Source organism: Serinus canaria, chromosome 3 (assembly GCF_022539315.1).
Source record: "Serinus canaria isolate serCan28SL12 chromosome 3, serCan2020, whole genome shotgun sequence".
Lineage (NCBI taxonomy): Eukaryota > Metazoa > Chordata > Aves > Passeriformes > Fringillidae > Serinus > Serinus canaria.
Genome location: NC_066316.1, coordinates 18,716,186 through 18,739,326, shown reverse-complemented (window position 1 = coordinate 18,739,326; position 23,141 = coordinate 18,716,186).

Genomic DNA, 23,141 nt, shown 5'->3' with positions numbered 1-23,141 from the left:
AGCCTTGTCATTGTCCTTTGACAGCACATAAGCAAAACATGTAGCTGAAGATGAAAAATAACTCGAAAGAATTACAGCCTGTGCTTTGCAAGCAAGCCATTTGAGCTTTTCTATTATCATCACTATTCTAACGACAGTAGAAGTATGTCGGAATTCTGTTTTTCAGTGCATTAGTACAGAAATCCGCACGTAGGTATTGGAGTATGGACACGGCCATACATACACGCATATTTATATGTAAAAACAGTTAATTGCAAATACCTGTCTGTGTAAATGACTAGACTGTGCCAGGGTATCAATGTGTTTATAATACCTTTTCGGCAAAAGTGCCTAGATTACAGGCATGTTTAATTCCTCACCATGACGAGATCTGTCTGGATCCTAACAGAGATGCCCAGGACAGTGACTATAAGATGACTTGGTGAAGTAGCGTGAGCTTGGTCTACAAAAATGGGCTGTTGATGAAGAGAAAAGGGATTAGACTGCAGCTGACACAACAGCCCCTTCTTATGGCTACAGCCTTTCAGCACGGCTCTGGAGATGGTATTTTTACCCGTGGTGTAACAGGGAGGATATGGAGCTTGGTTCTGGCTCGGGCTTGGTTCTGTACGGCTTCCCTTTTTATTGTAGTTCTTCAGTTCTCTCGAACTTAATACAATACTTAATACCGTTCGCTTCACAGCATTATATTTCCAAGGACAAATCTTAATGGGGATAGTCAGCCTCAAGTGGCCCCTTCCCCATCCCCGGAAAATCCCCCCTCCGCCCGCATCCACCAGTATCTGTGACTGCATCGGTGGCGAGTTAACCGCCGGTGGGTGAGGAGGAAGATTTCTCTACTATGTCCTCAAAACTTTGGGAATGTCGCCCGGGATGGGGTGGAAATGGGAAAGGTCCTGACGCCCTCTCCGGAGCTGGGGATTGCTCGGACCCCCGCCATCCCTCGCCCCCGCAACCCACCCGGGGCGGAGCAGGCTGGGAGGCGGCCCCGCGGCCCCGGCGGGATCGGGCTCCTCTCTCAGCTACAGTAGATGTGTTTATTTGTGCGCGCACCCCTCTCCATAAATCCCACCATCTATAATCATTATCTACATGGAAACTTTTGCCCCCTGCAGCCCCCAGGAACCTCTCTCCCCCCCACCAGCCCTAGTTAGGCGGTGATGATTTTAAAAGCATGCGATGATCTAAGCCCTAATACTAATATTATGCATCATTTGGACAGGATAACCATGCCACCTTGTCAAACGCTGCCTCTTTACACAACCCATTTGCTGCATCGCAGAGTCATAACGGCGGTGATGGATGGGTCGGGGACACCCCCGGCGCCCCCCGGCGCGGGCAGGAATGCGGGCGGGCGGAGTCCCCGCTCCTGCGGCCGACCCGCACCCCGCCGGCGACAATTTATGGTGTGTGTATATTTGCTGGCTCCAGATATCGGCAACGTAATGGATGGTTATATTTTATGAATCCGAGGCTAGGATCTAGAGACTCGGGAGTCCCTTCCATGTATGGTGCACTCCTGTCTCGCCCTTAATCCGCCCGGCAGGCAATAAACTTCCCCTCTAAATGCGCCAGGAGATAACAGACAAATTTTATTGATTACAAGAAAATGCTGGAAACTAAATAAAGGGTTTTATGAGGATCCCTGCGAAGACCCCGTTCCCCGCAACCATTAAGAGCAATATCGACGTTTTACTGTGGGTAAACTGTGAACTTGTTTAGCCGTAAAGGTTGGAGCGAAAAGTGCGATGCTCGCCGGGAGGAGCTGTGCTCGGAGATGCCACCGGGTTGCCAACCCGGAGCAGGGTGCCAGCTGACGTTCAGGGCTCCCCTTCGGTTTGGTTTCTCTCTCTCTCTCTTCTCCCTTGTCGAAGGCGCCGGGAACCTCTCCCAAACTTGAAAACAGGGAGAGCTTGGGCGCAGCACCGCAGATGCTGAGCCGGTAAAGAGGGAAAGGCATCTCACAGCGGCGTTTGTAGCGAGACCCGTGAGACTTATCACCTGGGCGTACCCCGAGGGGAGCATGCGGGGGAGTCCACTCGCATTTTAAAGTGGATGATGCAGGAGGGTTGCTTCATCTTTCCCCTCTTCCCACAGGTCCGGGTGGGGGAGGTGCGAGAAAAGAGGCGAATTTTTGTATTTTATTGTATTCCGACCGTCTTCTTTGTAGCCTCAGAGGTGTAAGGGGCGTTGAATTCTCCGCCTGGAAGAGAGAGGATATTGGGGCGGGCGGAGAGGGGGAGGTCCGGCATCAGGCAGCCGGGCTCTGCCCGGGGACAAGGTAGAGACCTACCTGTGGTGGCTTCGCTATCCCCCGGGGTCTGCATCTCCCCTTCCCGCCTCCGCCGAGGGCACGGACCGCTTCGGGGAAAACAGTTTAATTCTTCCATAACACACTGCAGCAGCACACGGGACGGGAGGGGGCTGCCAAAGGCATCACGAAAATCTGAACCCCAACTGCATCCCTGACTTTGAAACAGAAGTGAACGCATATTTTTTTTTTTTTTTTTTTTTTTTTTTTTTTTTTTTACTTTTTGGGGGTGGCGCTCAGTCTTTTGAACCCAATACTCTAATAAATTGCTTAAAGTGTCCCATGGCTTCATTACCGCAGGTATTTCTCTCCATAGGCAGTAGGCTCAGAAGTCACAAACTTTATTTTCTCCTGCAACCTCATTGTCAGCCTTCAACAGCAAGAAGCAAACGGTGTTGAGGTTTCCCCCCTTGTTGTTGTTCTGTTTGAAGCACTTGGGAAGGTAACTGTGAAATCACTCAGTGTCTGCGAGTTGTATTGCATTTTACTGGAAAACCATAAACATGTCTCATTCCCTGATGTTTCATGATTTACTTACGAGCGTAAAGGAAATGCTTGAGCAGTGTTCCCTCTGCACTGGGCGAGGGGAAGCCAAGGGAAGATGCTAATATTTCCATCTCATTTTACAATTTATCCAGTCTACCCAAACTGGAGGCGTATACAAACCAAGGTGCCGTGGGGTTCAGGTTCTGAGACACAGCCTGTAATCTCAGGGGTCACACTCGCCTGCCCAGTGAATTATTTAGCCTGCCCTTTATTGTTGTTAAAACGTCGGCTTTCGTTTAAACAAACAAAGTGATCCAGAGCCACTCACCCTGCAGAAGTCCAGTGAGCAGGATGTCCCGGCAGCGATGCCGTGTGTGATCCCATCACCCCGCAGCCCCTCTGCACTGTCACTGCTCACTCTGAGCAGGATTGTCCCCTCACTAGCGACCTGCACAGGGGCCCTTGCCATCCCCGTGCAAACACCCTCCTTCCAGCCCCCCATGTGCTTATGCTTTATCTCTAATACATGTGCTTCTCTATGCACACACATATAACATTATGCTGGCCCTTGTTTTTAATTAGCCATTTTAATTTTTTTTTTTTTTAAGATGTAGGTTCATGAGGTATATTTAGCCCATTAGCAAAATTAGCTGGTGAGAACCAAACCCAAACAGAAAAGACATGAGCACCAGTATGCACAGAACTGGAAAACATTTGGAAGTTGTTTATACACTTCAAGACAAAAATTAATAGTCGGTTTATTCTTCAATCAGGAAAAAGCCATTAAGTTCTGTTCAACTTTGGTCTGTGGGAAAATAATTTCTTTGATTGAGTTCCCCCTAAAGACCCCCAGAAGTTTTCTCTCCTCTTCATGAACAGTCTGCTCTTTCCTGTCTTCCGGACAGAGGGGAGAGTAGGAACTCTGGAGAAAAGCAGCTTTTCGGCATCTTGAATTTCACTTTGCATCTGTCTTCCTACATGCTGATTTAATTTCTGTTTGCATTTGGGACCTTTCTAAATCTGCCTAGAGAAAACTGTGGAATAGTGAGAGTTGTGTATCATCTTTTATCAGCTTTTTCTTCCTTGCTGGTGGCCAGTGTTGCATCTCTGAAGGAAACAGACATTTGAAGGCAGGGGGCTGAGGAGTGGGAAAGCACAGCATGGAAAGAAATTCAAGTTGAAGAATGAGAGGAATGGATAAAAAAAGGTAGGGCTGATGACTTTTTCATTGCATAGATTTCCTACAGGAGCAGTGGTTAGTGATCCTGGGTCCGCTTATTTATTTAGTGGGATTCTGAAATGCATGAGCTCCTAAGCTGGCCCGTGTCACTGGAGCACTCCACGCTTCCATTGATGACCCCAGGCTTGGCCCACAGCCTCATCATTAGAAAGGAGCTGCTGTCCAGCCCATGTACCCCCTGGCAGGGTCACTATGCACCATTTAGTGACCCACTGCCCACCCACTCTGTGGTCACACTGAACCCCAGAGACCAGTAGGCTGCTGCCTTTATATCAAAGGGCTATTTGCCTTGAAGGTAATCAGATTTTCCCTTTCCCTCTTCCCACTCAAATTTTTAAGATGCTATTTTAGGGTTCTCCTAGGCTGATGTTGGAGTGGATGCAGGCCAGAAGACCCTGGCAGTGCATGAATCCCAGCATGGTAGCTCTCCATCCCCATGAACGGTGGGGTAGGTGTGAGTGGAGTGGTCTCAATGCCAGGATCTGATGGGCTGCTGAAGCCTTGAGCGCTGTCTAGCTCTCCTTTGATCAGTGCCCCTTCCAATGAAGCCCTCAGTGTCCCCCCTGGGCCAAATTTCAGTACAGCTCCTGCTCTTTTTAGTCCAGTGCTGGTGGTGGCTGATAGCACAACGTGGTTGAGTGGGAACTGACCCAGCCAGCAGTGCAGCCTCACAAAGATCCCATTGTTCAAACTGGGCTCATCAAGACTGGTCCTAAGAAACACTGACAGCTCTCTCCTTCCCTTTGTAAAGGTTGAGGCAAACCTACTGTGGAGATCTATGCTTTGAGTGGACCTCTGCCCTTGTGGTGAGACTCACCCACACCAGCACCCTGGAAGCTGGCAGTGATGAAAGCCTGTGTCAAGATCTGTGCTGTGAAAGGCAGTGATTAAAATTAAGGGTTTTCTGCTGGGGAGGTCTTGGGCCTAAGTTTCACTGATCTGATGCATCCTGAACAAGGTTTACTTAGGCTTAAATTTGTCCCCATTTTTTTGCCAGTTCTACTATCTCTATAACCATGAGGCAGAAAAAGAATCAGGACAAAAAGAAAAAGTGATAGCACTAAGCCTGCTGGTAGAAAAAAAGGCTGAGTTTGTTTCATCAGTTTTTGACCTTTCAAAAAGAAATTTTAGCATGATGTAAGTATTTTGAAGGCAGTTTACACAAAGCACAGCAGGTAAGATTCCTTGAATGACATTGTTTTAAAAGGGTGGTGTGGAATAGTAATCAGAAAAATGAGTCAAATGAAAGCCTAGTCTGCTTCTTGTAGGAAAGAAATGCTAAGAGGGTATTTTTCATTCATACTTGTCTTTTTTTAAGGGCCGTTGACTATTCCTAAAATGTTCCTTTGTACCAAAAATGGGCCTTGCACACATTTTCTTCAGCAATTATTTTATCTGCTGTTGCACTGGAATGTTAAATTATTTTCAGCTTTGGCTTTTCTAAGCTCATCTCTAGTGCAGTGAGAGCTTTTTCCTTGGTACTAACCAGCTGTGTGCAAGAAGTGTTTCAGAGGTGTTTGGTGCCTAAAGTTATTGTCTTGGATTCAGCTAGGGTGGAATTAATGCCTTCAAACATGAATTGGAGACTGCCTTTGAAGAAGGCTGAACTGCTCCCCTCAAAACAGCCTTGCTAAAAAGCAGGAGGTACATTCTATTAACAAGTATTTCTGGGGACCGTTTTTTTTCCTTTCAGGTTTGTTTTGTTCCTTGAAGAGTGAGATCTGAAATGCCTAAGAGGATATTGAAGAAGGTTCATCTGGGGCAATAAACCTATCTTTGCAATCCCCAATGAGAGACTGTCACCTAAGAGCGGTAGTGATGATGAAGTGATACACACTTACTTTTTATTATGAATCTCTGATTGATTAAATTTTCTCTTACTACCTGGGAATGATGTATGAAAATGGAGGGGCATCCCATGCTTGATGGAGGTAAAACATTCTTATCCATGGCAGAGAGTGGAGTTCCTGAGAGACAATTCCTTGTAACTGCCCTTTGCTGACTGACCGATCCAGTTTGTTCTTACAAAGGCATGTGAAACGAATCCAGCTTTCAGCTCCTGCATTTGGTTTTTGTTTTCAGTCTGGATCCGTTTGCTTGGCACTGTTTTTTCAAAACTTTGCCTTTTGGGTTGCAGTGAGAGCTGAACTTGTTTTGCTCACGGAGGTGCCCAACTGCAGGAGGACAGTACAGACCTGTGCAGCACATGGAGCACATTACAGTGTGAAGACACCTGTTGAAATAGCAGAGATCATGCAATTTGTTACATATGCACAGCAAAAAACGTGGAGAGATGGGCTGTTTGAGATATTTCCAAAGCCAGGGGTTGTTGAAATATTGATGGAAGTACACACTCCTTCACTTCTATGCTCCTGAAATACAAAATATCCATTAAAAGTGACAGACTTGAAGCCAAGGCAAACAACTTCATAAGCTAAACTTGAACACTTTTACTTGCAAGTACTGATCTTGTGATGACAGATTCATTTTTCCAGCTCTGGCAAATTTGTTCCTACTGTAGCCTTGCTGGAAATTACCCTGCAAGTGTTTATAATCCTGTCCTACTGTGAAGGACTCCTTGTGGGATGCATAATTCAGATGAAGGGAGGACCTCGTGGCTATGGGCAAGGTGGGTCTATGTAAGTATCATAAAATGGTTTAGGTTGAAAGAGCCCTTAGAGAGAGAGGTTTCCTAGTTCCAACCTTCCTGCCATGAATAGAGACACCTCCCACTAGACCAGGTTGCCCAAAGCCTCATCAAACCTGGCCTTGGACACTTCCAGAAGAAGGAAATTTCTCAAAAAGTAGTTTTGGATTTTGTCTTTTGCACTGGAAAGCCCTGATAGTTTTAAATCATGCTACACATATAACTGTATTTTGGCTCACTTTTAAACTAAAATAAAAATACCCAGACAGTGCTTTGCACAGAAGTTTAACAACTATTAAATATATAAATAGGCATCACATACTAAAATACTGTGTTGATATGAGCCATATAAACAGAAGAGAGCAGAAATACAGAAGTCTTTTAAAACCAATCTAATTTTGTGTCTAGACAAGCTTTACTCAGCACCAGAGTCTGCCTCAGTGTTGCTTTCTGGTACTCGAGGTAGGTACAGCACAGTCCTGCTTTTCAACATTATTGATTTTTCTAGTGGGCTGATTCCTCTGAGAAAAATGGCAAAAACATTTCCAAGACTGCCATTGGAGTCACAGAACATGTATCCACTGAATCCAGGGGTCCTTGGTACCAGCAAGAGGCTTGCAGAGCTTTTAGCATTATTAATATTATGGTTCTAATCACATCTGATGAGGGAAGGAAGGAAAAAGTAAAAGGTCAGAGTAAAAGATAAGAGGTGTGGAAGGGTATAGCATTTCCCTTTTTATCTGCATTTTTCCATGCAAAAAAGTAGGACTTTTGCCAAGGCATTTATTTATTCGTTGCTATGAAAATCTCTTTGTGTCCTAGTTTCAGCAACGTTAATATATTTTTCTTCAGTAAGTGGGTATCTTTTATGACCAGTTTAGACTTATACGGAGGTGAAGGAATACATCATAAAACTCTACACCATAAGCTGTGTACAGGACATATCAACTACTCTAAAGTGATTACATTAATGAGAAGAGCCAATCCTCCTTACAATTTCATGTTACAGCAGATGAACTCAGTGCTGCTGAGGAAAATATTAAATCATGTTTGTGTAGAAGGTAGAGACACCCACTGTGTGACTACTGTTTCAAGAAAATATGATGCAAAGACAGACCTAGATCCAAGTATGGAAATTGGCTGGTGGGCCCCTCAGGCTTTCTGGCAACCCTCATGCTATGGAGGAAGAAGAAACAGCTGCTGCAGCTATCACTGGAAAAGATGACAGTGAGCAAATTAAGCCTCAAAAAGGGGTCCTGGTCTCTTTGAAGGAGCCACGAAGCCTCAGGCTGGTGCTGTTATGGAAAGCTTTGGCATCACCAAATGTGGCAGCAAGCCAAGCTCCCGATCCAGCATACACTGGAGAGGGGAGAGGATAACTGGGGGCAAGAGGCTATGCACAGTATGTCTCAGACATAGGAATGCACATGTACCCACACACAGACACATACTTGTGCCCTCCCTGTGCCTGGCATTCCATGGTCAGGGCATGAGATAGCAGCATTTTGAACATTAATGGTGGTTGTGACAAACCTGTATTGATACAGTAAATAAATGTGACTGAGGTTTATAGTTCAGACAAGCTCTGAGGAGCCACCACAAATCAGCTTGTCACGTTACCACCAGCTTTACAATCAATCTCCCATAAAGGGCTTGGGCTCTGACTCCTTTCTCCAGTTTGCTTATTTTTGTGGGAAAACTGGCTGCAAACTAGTCACTAAAAGATGACTGGACTCAGACCTTTCTGTTTTTAAGTGAACAAAGCACTCCTAGAGTGTAGCAGTACACCCCACTTGGAAAAAAACAAAAAGGATCAGGAGAAAAGCAAACAAACTCCATCATCTACCTCTGTGCTAATGGCTTGGTCTGGCCCTGGCAGTCAGAAAGGCTTGACAGAAATTGCTGCTGAAGCAGGGGAAACTGTGGGCAGCTAGAGCTGGAGCAGTTGTGTCATCCTATGACAAATGAAGCCCAGTTTTGTACCCTTTGAATTTTGTACAGATAATCCCCATCACACAGTTAAAATCAACTTTTGGATTCTCTCACTGTTACCTCCTTCCTGTCCAGCTTCAGCCCTGTGTCCTGCTTTCCACTGAGAATATGGAGAGGAGCTTCACTCACCCCTTTGAACAGGCTTGGCTCAGAAATTAAGCACCCATCCTGGTCAAAGCAGCTCCATGTGGTTCTGGGAGGGTGTGAGCTCAGGTCATGGCAATAGTGACCTCAACCTTCTGGCTAGGGTGGTGTGAGACAGCACCCTGCCCTCTCACCCCATGGGCAGAGAGAGCCTGGAGGTGCTGAGCTGTGACCTCTGCTGGTCCTGCTGGCTGCCTTGGCTGCTTTGCCTTCCCCAGAATGCTGGAGACAGAAGGGCTTCCTTCCTCTGGCTCTGGATGACCAAGAGGGCTCTGTGACCCCAGTGGGACAACCAGGGATTCCCCCTTGAGTACCTGTGGCATTTTTGAGATTTCTACCCTAAATCCCTTGGAGCAGGGACTCTCCTTTTGGATACAGGGAGACCTTGCCCAGCTGAATGGGATCCCTGATTTTGTGGTCGATGTGTACACATCCTCAACACAAGGAGAGCTCAGAAATAGGGCACCTTGCCAGAGCATTATGCAGAAACAACACAGCCTCTCTTGCTTTTACCTTTTCTGCTATTCTGAACTGGGCTAATGGTTTCCATGTTTTTTTCCACAATGACTCCCAAATGTTTTTTCCTGACCAGCATGCTGAATGGCTGTTTCATTTAGCACATAATCATTAGCTTCCCTCCTTGCTACCAGACACATTATTTTGCCTTTGCCTTCACTGAAAGGCATTTGCCATCTGCTGATTTTTTCATAATATCAGCGTTGTAATATTGCTTTTAATAACAACAATAATTGTACACTCGGTTCCCTCCTGGTGCTTTCCATCAGATCTCATAATGCTCAAAAATCTAAATTGTTCTCAATCCTGTTAAAAAACTCATTGTCACCAACTTTATCCCCAAGTGCTGCAGTCCAAGTTCAGCTATCCAGTTTCAGGCTGTTTACCAGATGCCCCAGGCACTTTCTGTGTGAAATCCTTCTATTCTAAATTAGTATCTTTGATTTTGCAGAGCAATTTTCTACCCATCCAGTTCCAGTCTACTCCTATACTGTTAAAGGAACAGTAAGGAAATCCCCACCTCAAATGTGACCCTTTGGTCCTGTACTTGGTCAATTTTTCTGTGCTGCAGAAAAACTGCAAAAGCTCTGCTGCAACACACACTCCCAGGTATATGCCAAGGCACTGACTATTCCAATCAGACTCATATTTACTACAAATGTCTCGAAGGGAATCTAACCACATCTCAGCAGGTAGATTTCATGAAGATAAAGTCAGAAATGAGGGTAAGAGGTACTGACACTCCCTTTCAAATTTGGCTGAGTTGGATTTCCACTCTCTCTTTCCCATGCAATAATGTCCCTTAAGATCTCAGCAAGCTCCATTGAGATGAGCTCTTGATATTTTACAAATGAAGTTTTCCTGTTGCCTATTAAATATTTTTTCACACCTTTTCTTCCAAGAATGTTTGCCTTTTATTTTTTTTTAAAGTGAAAGTATGAAAATAATTGCTCCTGAGGGATTTTTTTGGTTGTCAACTCTTTTGCACCGTTTTAGTCATCGCAGTTCTTATATTTCTTGCCTTAGCCTGGAGAGCCCAAATTAGGAGAGGTATGCTGTGTGTATGCAGAACAAAGCAAAAGGTGAAGAGAATGAGAGAAGTGACACAAAGGGATTTTCCAGCTCTGTCAATAAAATTACCACAATAACAACTTCCTTCAACATGTTTGTTGCTGGTGGACCTGCATGCAGAACTACTCACAGCATAATACTTTCAGAGATTAGAATTCCTTCTCCTCTTTGCATCTCCTCTTGGACACCTGTGTGTGAGGCCAATTGCCTGCAATTTTCTTACTTAGAAGTGATTCTACAGCCAGCTGTGAGCTCACAGCCTGTGGGGCACGCACACAGAGTTCTCTTGTCTCCCATGGTGTAGCTCCCATCACCTCCTTTGCCATTTGTGCCTCTGGAAGGCTTGAAGATCATCTGAGCCTGACTAAGGCTACACTTCAGTGCTACCACTCAAGTACAGAAAAGAGAAAGGACTCAGAGAGACACACACATTCCTGTGCACAACCAAGGGGCCTTCAAGTGGAACTAACAGGAGCCAGGGTGAAGGCCAACAAACGGGGAAGTCTTTCCAAGGGTTTAGTGGACGCTAGAAGATAACAAAACTCAAGGGGAGACAACAAATTTGCTTCAGAAATTCACTCAGGGACACCAAGGATGTGAACACATCAGGCATGGGAAGGCTTAGAAGTTGTTAGAGGCAGAATAGTGTAAGGGAGAGGTTGTTTAATAACTCACCCTGCTTTTATACCCCCCTCCTCGGCAGCCTGCAGCAGTCCCTCTGGAAGACCTGTCTCTCGGTCAGGGTTTTGATCCTCTTAAGAAAGCTCGAAGAAAATTTTTGAGTGGGAATATTATGGGGTGAATGGTACTTCAGTTGCTCATTCACAGGCATACAAACCAAAATTGCCCTTTTCCCTCCTGTTATTGTCAGCAAAGTGGTGCTTCCACCAAGACTGGAATGGAGAAGAAGCCGTAGAAAGGAAATGTTGCTGAACATAAGAACTTCGCAGGGGCAAGTGATCATAGGACACATTTCTAATTGTTTACCCAATGCTCACAGCTGAATTTCACTATCGCAGAAATGAAAAGAACAGATACTTCCCACAGGAGCTGGAAAAGTCTCTGTTATTTGCCAGGTTATGAGCTCATTAAAACAGAAACCCCTTTACCCTCCCCAAAAGAAAATGAAAGTGCAACAGCTTATTGTGATTATCAAGAAAAATAGGACCAAGGAGTTGTCCCAGGCTGGAGGCAGGCTCATCCTGCTCATCCTTTCATTTTCTTTTGGTTTTATATTATTTTTTACTGGCAGATACTCCTGGAGAGGTATTACAGCTGTAGATCAGGGATCTGTTGCTTGTTATTGCAGATGGTACTGAGGGGAAGATGAATGCCAGAAACATTAGGGCTTGGCAGGGTGGGTTCTTAGCATCTTGAGCATGTTGATGAAAACAGAAAAGCTAATAAGTCAGCTACCAAGGTCCAGACTGTAAAAGGCTATCTTTTTTTTTTTTTTTTTTTTTTTAATGTGTGGAGTTTCTGGGGCACAAACAAATATCGTAGACACATTTTTGTTGTTTAAATCCAGTCACATTTGCAGTCTGTTTGGATATTTGACTGACTTTAAACACTTCTTGGTGTAAATCCAGGCCAAGAATCAAAGCCAAAAGTTTAACCCAGACTGGTGCTAAGAAACAGGCACCTCACCTCCCCTGATTGACCTGGCTTGTGCATGAAAAAGACACCTTTCTTTCACCTCTCTAGCCATCCTTTTTTAAAGCCTGAAATTAGAGTAGGGTATTAAACAGCGCCTTTACTGTACCCCTGCAATGAAATATATACATTTTGTGGTGTATTGTGAATTAGCTCTGGGTTAAATAGGGCTGCAACCTTCAGTAGGTTACAGTGAAGACTCAGGAAACGGATATGAGTGTAGGGATTCTTTCCCAGACCCTGTATGCACAAATCAACCCAGTTACCAGCATTAATATAGTTCTTTCTGTGTCTTAAGATATATATGCATACACCTTTGCCAAACACACTTTTTCCTAGGGCTTTTTTTTGAACACAAAAACAAGAGAAGAAAGGAGAGGTTGAACCAAGTTGTGTCTAAATCTATGTGGACCTGGCTGGGATTGTGTGTAACCTACTCATGAAAAGAGAGTTTTTCTTCCTAAGAAAATAAGAGGGGGAATTTGAACCCGTCTTCCCGTCTTCACTGCTTCTGCTTCCAAGTTGCTTCTTGCTCCATTACAGTGGTTCTCCATTAAGGTGAGTGATGTTTTCCTGAACTGTCATTTAAGGAGGCATTTTTATAGGAACTTAATAGCTATTTTAATTTCTGGAGCTATATTTAATAGCTGTTCAATTTACTAAAACATGACTTTGCAGAATGCTGACTCAGAAATACTTATATACAAGATTTAAAAACTAGAATGATCACAACAGGGAAAGGAGGGGTAAAAGTAAAAACTTTTTTGCTCTATTACTTGGAAATATCTTCCCCTCCTCCCCCATCATCTTGCATGTTTGTCCTACTTGATTCTGTAAAAATATCCAGTTTTCCAGTGTTTTTGAAAGGATTTGTATACCTGATGACTCCTATATAATCATGGGTGCTAATAATGCCAGTAGAATAGTGAGTGGGAAATATCAGGCACTTCTAGGATTAAGTCAAACCATTTTCATTTTGTGGCTGAAGGAAGATCTGCAGGGTCTAAAAAGTGCATGTAATCCTTACTTTCAAGTAAGATTTCACCTAAGAATGAGGTTATTTTCTGATTACAGAAGTCACCATCTTTCTCCATGGAAACAGGAGGGCTTGGCATGCGCCACACATCTATGAAACTCCTTTTGTGAGCTCCCAACCTTGACAATACTCCACACAGGCACACAGCAGCCAGGACAGCCCCAAGGGGTTTTGTGTGAAGTGCTCATTTGGCATGGTGTCTTTGCTTACCACGGGAACCTGCTTTCCTTCCCTCAGTACGTCACTCACTTATGGATCCGAGTCCCTAGTCTTTAAAAGTACATTTAAATGGAATTGATGCTCGGAGATGATCTATTTAAGCACCTGGAGGCTGGTAATACCTCTGGGTACTTTGAATGAGATTTGGTGCTGCAGATAAGTAGATTTAGGGTCACATGTAAGTAACTGTGGCTCATTTGTCATGGGTGAAAGTGATACTGGGAAACAAATGGGTCTGTTATCTTTCCATGTCTATTGGCACGCAATCCAGGCCTGGGCCAGGATGGGGGAAAATTAATTAATTTTCCAATCGAGTTTTCCCATTTATTTTGTTTTTTGATGTGAAGATTGTAAATTATCATAAACAGCTAATTCAGAGGAGATTTCTGCCTCATGCACACAGCCCACTCATGAATGCAAAGCAACCAATAAGGACAAATCATTGAGAGAAATTATTTGCTCTGCCCTAAGACCTTGCATTCTCTAAGGAATTTTTTACCAATGTGATAGCAATCATTGCCTTTGGGGTGCAAAGCACCACACGGATTTTTTGTGGTATCTTAGGGCAGTGTTTACTTTGTAGCAACTTATTGTAATGTGCTGTCTCACCTGAGTCACTTTACTGGGAATTCTCAGGGCTTTGCGCATGCAAATTTCGACAGATATACACACATATAAACTGGGTAGATGGGCACAAACCATGTACTGGTTCCAAGAGAACTAAGTGATCACTGTAGTCAAATTGTGATAGTCAAAGGCAGTTCAGATTTGGGGCTTAAACTACTCAACAGTCTTCCTTTAATCTAGACTCCACAGAGTTTTCAACAAGGACTATTATCCTGTTTTTCAAAGGTCAGATAAATCAGCTTTAAGCTTGTGAAAAGGTAAACACACTGATGCCTGCATAACTTTTGTGAGTTTATGAGATATTCTGGCAACAGGAATACAAAGAACCATCATAAATCCTACTGTGCACAAGCACTAAATTCCTGGGATGCAGCGTGTGGGTTCCTCTACCATGCAATGCAAGTTCTCTTACTGGGAAATATTAAATTCAGTAGAAGTATAAAACCCAGTAGGAGCACAATTTTATGGAAGAGCTTTTCCTGCTTGTTGGTTCTGAGGAAGTCATCACATTTCAGGAGGGGGCTGAAGATAGATCCAGAGACGTCTTCAGGGGACTGTGCTGGATGGTGCCATTTTGATACTACATGAGCAAAATCTGAAGTTACATATGAAAAATATCTCAAGAGGATGACAGCCTGTGTTTCACAAGCCATCCCTTTGAGCTTTGCTATTAATTGTCATCATTATTTTAATGACAATAAAAGTATGTTGGAAATCTCTTTCAGTGCATTTATGCAGATTTCCATGTGTGTTGGAGTGTGGACGTGTACATACACATACCTCTTTAAATGGAGAAGCAGTCCATTGTAAATACAAGTCATTCTATAAATGACGAGAGTGTGCAAGAGAATAAATGAATTTAAAAGACCTAAAGTGCCTAAATTACAGGCTCCCATTTTTGACAACTGGCTGCAATGAGATGTTCACAGAGATGCCTTTAGAACAGGGACTGTAAGATGACTTCATGAATCAGCATGAGCTTAATCTACAGGTAAGTGAAGAGAAATGGGGTTGAACTGAAGCTGATACAAAAGCTCCTTATCACTACTGCAGCCCTTGAGAATGGCTCAGGAGTTTTTTACCAGTGAGGTACAGGGAGGATGTGGAGCTTGGTTCTGGCTGGGGCTTGGCTCTGTATAGCTCTGGGGTGGCACTGCTTCTTTTATTGTAATGCTTGCATTCTCTTGTTGGCAAAGGTGAGAAGAGGATTGGTATCTTGTATGTGATAGTGGGTGTTTTGTGGAGGACTTTAGCTTTTCAATGGAAAGGGATTTGTCTGGAAAAATGTCTCATGGTGGGATTGATCCACTGACTTAGAGAGGCAATAAGAGCTGCATGAATAAAAATATAGACAGAACACAAGCAGACCTCTTCTGGTGTATCAGGCCCTCTGGACTGCTACCAAGGTTTGACACAAGGCTGAGAGCAGACAGCCCCTGTCCCCAGGGGAGTTGGGGTGGAGGTGGCTGCACCCAGGTCTTCACTGTGGTGGCCCTGCCTCCCCTGCAATGCCTAAGCTGGTTCAGTGCCTAGGTTGGTTCAGGCTGGTTCACATGCTCTCCCCATGTGCTCCCCAGGCACATGGGGAGAGCAGGGAAGACCCTGTTCCCTCTCATGTCCTGGGAGGACGTGTTGCTGGGGAATGGAAGTGCCCTGGGCATCTCTCACTCCTCACTTGGGGTGGCAGCAGCAGGGTGCACACGCCTCTGGTGGGGTGCAGGCAGATTCAAGTTGGTGCCTCTCCAACTCCCTGACTCCTAAAGTTATTTCTGGTGACAGCAAACAAAAAGACTTGTGAGCACTAGTGCCAGCTGGGACCAAATCCCACAGTGTAACCCAAAGTCCTAAAAGAGAGGGAAACATGCAAGGAGCCAGTGTGTGTGTGTCTTTTGTGTACATAAATGAACATTTTATTTTATTTCTGACTTGATTTTCCCATTTTTATGTCCTCTGAAGATAAATCCAAGGAGATTTCAATTCAGTTAGCAGTGGTACTTTGGTAAAACACCCCCAGAAATCAAGAGAGGCTGATGTTATTTTACATGGTACTTTGGTAAAACACCCCCAGAAATCAAGAGAGGCTGATGTTATTTTACATGGTTCTTGTCTCCATTTATACTAAGCAAGCTGGGCCTGGGGTTTGTCTAAAACAGAGCAGAGAGACCACCAAGTAGCCTCATCAGCAGAGCACTAATTGTGGCCATTTATTATAGTCACTTATCTGATAGTGTCTTCTTTATCTGTGATAGTTTTACAGGAATAAAATCCACCAGGCATTCTCAGCAGTATATAAACACGTTACCTTGTGGTAGTGTGTCTGTTACTTACTGTCAACACTTGCCAGCAAAAAATGCCTGTCTTGGGCTCATATGAAGTAATGATGAGTTTAATATGCTCCAGTGAAAGCCACAGAATAAACAAGGAATCACAAATGTTGGCCTCATCTGGCCTCTCAAACAAATAAAGGTGACAAAGAAGTACAAACAACACCGGGTCGGGCCTTATCGGGGTGCTGGTGTCAGCGCTGCTAATGCAGCTCCCCTGGCCAGCCAGGGCTGCCTGTGGGCTCCTTATTGCAGGAAGTATTGGGAAAGCCCTTCACCAGAGAGGTATATTCCTTGAGTCTGACTAAAATACTGCAGTGTGAAGATGCAATTCCAGGGCTGTCTCAAAGCCAGTTCTGGGAGAGCAGGGTGCAGGCAGAGGAGAGGTGGGGCAGGACCCAGCACATAGACCCAGCTCTGCCAGTCTAGTCTGCTCCTGGTGATTAGGGCCAAGCAGGGTTTTCATGTGTGATTACCCTACTGAGCCCATCTTCTCCCTACAAACACAGCAGATCCGTGAGGAGGGACCATGCAGCGAGAGGGAGGAAGGACCACCTGGTCACTTCTGGGTTTGTCAGATCAACAAAGGAAAATCACACCAACAATGCTCTCAATGCTGTATTTGGATCAGCCAGAACAAACTAATTTTGCACATGACCACAATCAGTGTGATTGACAAAATTTGATGGAGTGACAGACAAAGACTGAAGATGGACATTTCATCTGTGAGAAGAGACTTTGTTAAGGAATCATCCCTTTGATTAAGGAGGCACTTAAGACCATCCATCCCCTGGCTGACAATAAATAAGCTAACACTTGCTTGGCTGCAGTGTTGATCTTATGATAAGTGATGGAAATACATCCCATTTGTCATAATGAAATATCAAGGACAAGTGGAGCTAGCTACCTAAGACAGTAGTGTTTAATGTCAAACTCTGCATGAATTCAGAGAGGGAAATTCAGTTACAGGTTTAACGTTTTGTAGAGGATCTTAATTTAGTGATCAATCACAGCCCATGAGAGTGAATCTACACAGACATCTGCTTACACAGAAATTGCAGGAACTCTTCTGGTTGGCAAAGGTGTTTGGCAAGCACTGACACCATTCTTCTGTCTCACTGAAAGGGTGAAAGCTGATGTTCAGCTTTGCACCATGCTCTCCATGCAAAATACCATGTGCAGAATGTATTTGCTTGGGCAAATGAGAATTTTTCATGCAGAACTGCCCTTCCTGTAACTCAGACCATCAGGATGGGAGCTTCCTGTTTTGGTTTAGAGGGAAAATGTGAGGCAGTTGCAGCTTCATCATCTCTTACAGTCCAAAATGGACTGACTAGAAAGCTTTCTTGTCTGCTCCCAGCACGCTTATTTCCAGACGCTTATTTGCAAACAAACAGCTGGCTTGGTGGGTGACAGCATGGCTTTCATTTGCAGCTAGAAGATTGCTTAATCTGGAAACTGTTTTGAAAGGATAATTTCATTTTGAGTTGTTTTGGCACTGTAAACAAAACAAGCCAGGACCAGATGAAACACACTGGCAGTTCAGTCCACCTGTTGGCTAAATCCTTCTGAAAATAGCTGTATATGAGACAGATGTGTCACAGCTGGGGTGTGATGGTGAGACTGTGTCAGCAGGAGAATGGCATGGGTTGAGAAGGTTACCCAGCCCTGCTTAGTACTGATTCCATGCCCACACAGAATGAATTAGACTAGTGGTCATTTTGTGTAGTTGCTGGTGGCTGGAGACACATTTTATTCCAGTATTTGCCACCTAAATGATCTACCAGCCAGATGTCTCAGTGGCACACGGGGACATAATTTATTTTGCAGCTGAGGTGAGCCAGGGGTTCATACCCTGTTGGGTACCTGAGGTCCCAAGCATGGCATTTTCTCACACAGCTGGTGGGCAGTGAGGCCAGGGTAGGTACTTTGCTGGTCCAGGGGTGCTCTTCCTCCTCCTGTACAGGGACACATGCTAGTTACAAATCTGTGTGTTGTATGGCGTGGTCACCACTGAGCAGAGACCCCTGCTCTAAGTGGGCAAGCATTGAGAAAAAGAAGGGTCAGATTTTCAGCTGCAGTTGAGGGACCTGAGTACCACTGGAAGAAGTAGCCCAATATTTCTAGCCAGTAGCTCAGTAAATCCAGCCCCAGATATGAAAATCAACCTAATCTCTTTGCACAGGCAATCAAAACCCGGTGGTTAAAATTAATTACATGTGCTGTTGATGGTGCGTGAACCAGAGGAGAGTTGGCTACTTTTCCCAGGGCTGTACAGTTTCTATGCTGCCAGCAGAGTAGAAAATACAAAAACAAGGTATTATTTTTGCCAGTAAATGAAACATATCTGACTCAAATTTCCCGCAGAAGACAGCAGATCCATTGATTAAAAGTGTGCCATTTTTATAGTCACTTCTCTGAGCACAGCCACATTTTAAAAAGCCACAAACCTGAATGGCAATATGATTTTACATTTAAGAAAGAGATCTAGCATGTTACAGTATATTTTCTCTGGGCTGCAGGGGAACTGTTTCTTGCTTAGTTGTGAGTTCATAAATTATCAGGTTGGGTTCATGCACTATCAGGTTTCAAGACAGAGCTGTTTTACAAATAATGCTACACAGTGGTTCTCTTTCATTGGGGAAACCTTCAACTACGAGAGATTGATACTACAGGGAAAAAACACAGAGGGGTAGGCAGCTGATGCTGATAGAGTTAAAAATCTGTTACCACTTCATCGGTTGTTGCTTAATCTCCTGTTTTCAGAGTTGATAACACGACCATAAAGTTCACTCCTGGCTGAATGCTGGCACAGGAGTTTCTCTCTCCAGAAGTGAATTCCAGATATGAACATTAGCACTGCTATTAATAAAACCTCCTCCTTTCCAATGACAAAAGTGCAAATAAATGCAAAATTTGATTTGTGATAAGGGCTGCTGGGATCCAGCCAGTACCTGGCTTTGTAAAAACAGATTTGGAAAGAGAGAAAGATAAAATATTAGTAGTGAAGCTACAAAAAAAGTTTCTCCTCCTCTGCAACTTTTATAGCGTGGTTAATAAGAGGTTTTGACACAAACCCAGGGACTGCCTTTAGCTCTTTACTGGTCTGTGATCAGCCCTGCAAGCTGATAGCAAGGAGAGGTAAAGATCTCTGTCACCTGAAGTCCATTGTCATCAATGGAATTTGCACAAAGCCCAGCACTTGCCTCACAAAGGGATGACCTGTAACCCAACATTGTCATACCTATGGCAACTACCTAGGCTGAGATGGTTTGAAGGGAATATAGCTTTTTCCTGCAGAAGAGACCATTCTCAGGACCAGAAGAGCTGAAATTCCTTCTCTGGACAACTCTGGAAGAATGAGATAGAGGCTTCATTTTATAGGTCCAGGAATCCATTTTCTCTGCTGATTAGGTAGGAGACTGCATTTAGAAATTTTAATTTCTAACCCCAGCTTTCTAACAAAGTGGTTTTAGTAAATATTTTTCTACTCTGTACTTTAGCTCCTAAAAAAACCCCCCAGGCGTTGTGACTTGTGTTAAGCAATTAATGAATCTCAGAGGGGAAAAATCTGCCTGAGAACAATGTAAACAGCTCAATCTGAAGAGCTTTGAGACCTGGGTTGGAGATTACAAACAGTGTCTATCCCAGTACTCCCTCACTCTTAAAACCTGGCACTGCTGCTGTGAGAGTGCTGCAGGGATTTCACAGTTATAGCAGACACTGTTTGCAATGAACTGTTTAAAAATGCTTAATGAAGACGAAGCAAAGCTGTCACAAAGTCTTAGTGTGGGAGAGGAGGGATTGCTGATAAGATTAATATTGTAGTTTAATTTTATTTTCCTTCCAGAGATTTTACTGAAGAATAACAAAGTTAATAATTGTGGAATTTCGTTTTCTAACAACAACATTTCCTAAGTTACACCTTGAAGTGTTGCTGTAAAATCCCTCTTTGGGCAGGTAGCTGTCCATATCTATTCTCACCCAATATTCTTGCTCCCTTTCTCTCCCTGTCATGAGCTGGAACTTATGAAAACAAAACTTATTAGGAGTGTTTTGATGCTTTCACTGCTTGTCAAAATCAGGAAGTATAAACCGCACTTTTTCTTTTTTTTTTTATTTTTTTAGCAAGATATCTGAGGAAATTTGGAACAGGCATCTACATTATCTCCTCCTCTGTAGTATAATAGGTTTGTGCCACAGTTGTGACAAGATTTATGCCTGTGAATTGTCTGAAAAAATTAGAGGATTATTGTATGGTACGGGATGCAGGTGATCATGATAAACTTTTGGGAACACAAGCAGGTGAAGCACATCATGGGGGGAATCTGATTCTTGGCTGTGTTATTCTCACAGCACACGAGCATGCCACTGGGAAGCACCCAAATTCAGGTAAAAAAATAATGCTGGGAAGAGTCAGGCCCTTTGCTTTAAGATTGTTGTAATGTTTAGGCTTAGAAGGATGGATTACAGATTTTATTTTCAGCCTGAATTCTATCCCAAAAATCTGCTTAATCCCCTTTTTAATGCTTGTGTGAGTGCCAGAAACATCTTTTATTTGTTTCAGCAACAGCAGCTGGTTAGTCAGATGCTATCAGCTACTTCTTCATTCAGTTGTCCTTTGCATGCTGATAAACACCACATAAGACAAGGGGGAGAAACCTTAAGCCACAAGCTTATCCTGTGTGTAATAGGATGCACCTTGAAACAATTTTGATGTCTCCATTGAAATCAACTTAGGTTAAGCCTACATAAATAGTGTCAAAGGGGAACACACCCAGAACACTCTGGGAGATCATGATAAACACTCCTGATGTTTTGCAGCTGTGCTCATCATCTGTGCATTTCACAATAAAATTTTACAAAGCATCCAGACACCCAGCCGGTTGTATTCACTGTGAGATGGCTTCTCCTGCCATGGCATTTTGTTCCATATCTGTTGATATCTGTTGCCCTGCACTATTCCCTCCCCCAAATTCAGACCTCATCAATTATTTTTTGCTAGATACAGCAAACCATAATCTTTTAAAGCTGCATTAGACTTCGGGCCTCAACTTTACTTGTTGGGAAGTGAAGAAAAAATAACTTCCCTCAACAGAAAGGAGATCCGAACTGCAGTTAATTTCACCAAAGAATGTGTTTTATAAGCATTTTTAACCTAGTACTTGCCTATGATTCTGACTGCAATTTCCCTCTGAATTGACTAAGGTTGGATTCTGAAATTTTTGTATAAAGTCAAAGAATGCAGCAATTGTGCTTCTTGTCCCATGTCTCTACCCTCGAGATCTCTGATACACAAAAGCTGAGCACAGCCATCTACAGGATCAGGGGCTCCTTTTGTAAAAATGAATAAAGGAAGTCCAACTGAAAGCGCTCACACCTGAGTGTCTTCTGACTAACAGTATATCACAGGCATAATTCCCTCGATGAAAGTGGAATTCCTCTTGATTTACATGGAGACCATTAACGATAGAGGGCTCAGGTCTTAAGTGCTGGGGTTTAGTTGTATTTCTTCTGTCTTCATTCCTTCCCTGATGATTCCCAGGAAATCTCACTTCAGTGAGATAAGTGCCTACAAGAATGTTGAAATTAATTTCAGAGGAGCCTGAAATGGCAGCATAGACAACCAGCCAGAGGAAATGCCCCAACGGAAGGATTTATTGCACTATCGCTGCTTTTCACCAAGCTGCAACATCTTAATCTTTCATGATGACATTATTATGAACCAGCCAAGGCAGGGCCAGCCCTGAGAGATTGACGGCCCTGCACTTCACAGCTCTCCTGGAGACCTGTTAATCTGCAGTGTGACTTGAGTGGGGCTAAATGCAGTGTCCTGCAGGTCACCCCAGTCCAGCAAGACACGCAGCAAATGTCGGAGGGAGCAGTGTGCTTGTCTTACCCTACAAACCAGTGTCCCATCACCCCAGCATGTTGTGGTCTTTGGTCTGGGGGTTACCAGCACATGGCCCCACACCAGTGGCTTTCTTGGGTTTTGAATCTGGGGGATGGCAGGTCCTGTGAAGCACAGGGAGTGGGTCCCCAGCACCCAGGCCACAAAATAACCATGCAAAATGGAAGGATTTCTAGTTTGGAATTCTACCAGAGTTTGAGAAGAAGATAGAAAGCAGAGGAGAAATGAGTCTTTTGTCCCCCTGTTGGACACAGTCCCATCTTATTGTACAATATCTTCAGTTTATATGTGTTTCAAGGGAAAAAAATAATCCTTGCTAACTAATATTAAAAGCCCTAAGTGGCTCGTTCCTTGACAAGCTGTGCATTGCACTTTGGAGAAGCAGAATTAAACATGTAATGACCCTCACTCCCTCATTCCTGGATTACAATAGCTTTCTCCAATTTCATCCCAATTACTTGGCTTGTAGGCTGGGTCTGCATTGGTCTGGAGAGTCCCATCTTCTCCTAAGGTTAGATGTCAGCGTTGAGTCTGAGACACATTTCAGACAGTTTGCGTCATTGTGTAAATAGTGATAGCAATATTTAATGATGATAAATCTGAATTTCACCACAAAAGTATAAAACAACAGAGAGAATGAATTATGCAATTTACAGCTAGCAAGAAGGCAGCCAAAGGGAAAGCAAAGGATACGTACAGCAGAGAGACAAATTTAGTGGTCTGAGACTATAGTGTCATTTGTTTTTGTGTTTAGTAGCACTTAGCAGCCATGGTGCATAAATAATCTTTATTGCAGTGGAACCCAGGGACATTGCTGGTAACAACTTGTAATTCTTGGGATGGCTGCTTCACATGGCACAAGGTGAATCTCAGGTCTGCAGGGACATCTGAGACTACTGGGTCCCTCAGGGGCTGCTGCTGGGTGACCCTGTCCTTCTGTCCCTTCCCAGGGTGTGTGAAAACC